A 592-nucleotide genomic window follows, 5' to 3' on the forward strand; every position below is an offset into this window, starting at 1 on the left:
TAACAAGAAACTACAAGATAAGATTCTAGAACTTAAAGATTGAACCTTTCTTAACAAGAAAGTAACAAACTTTAAATTTTTAAATCAATCACATTAATTGTTAGTGAGTTTTCGAGAATTAGATATAAAGATAAGAAAAATATTTTGAAAATAATTTAAAAAAGATTTTTTAAAATTTTCGAAAAATAGAAAAAAAATGAAAAAGATATAATTTTTGAAAAAGATTTTGAAAAGATAAGATTTTTAAAATTGAAAATTTGACTTGACTTGTAAGAAACAACTAATTTTGAAAATTTTTTACTAAGTCAACTCAAATTTTCGAAAATTATGAGAAAAATAAGGAAAATATATTTTTTGATTTTTTGAATTTTTAATTATGAGAGAGGAAAACACAAACATGACCCAAAACATGAAAATTTTGGATCAAAACACTTAATGCATGCAAGAACACTATGAATGTCAAGATGAACACCAAGAACACTTTGAAGATCATGATGAACATCAAGAACATATTTTTGAAAAAATTTTTGATGCAAAGAAAACATGCAAGACACCAAACTGAGAAATCTTTAATGCATGGACTCTAACAAAC

This window comes from Arachis duranensis, chromosome 9, assembly GCF_000817695.3.
Source record: "Arachis duranensis cultivar V14167 chromosome 9, aradu.V14167.gnm2.J7QH, whole genome shotgun sequence".
Taxonomy (NCBI): domain Eukaryota; kingdom Viridiplantae; phylum Streptophyta; class Magnoliopsida; order Fabales; family Fabaceae; genus Arachis; species Arachis duranensis.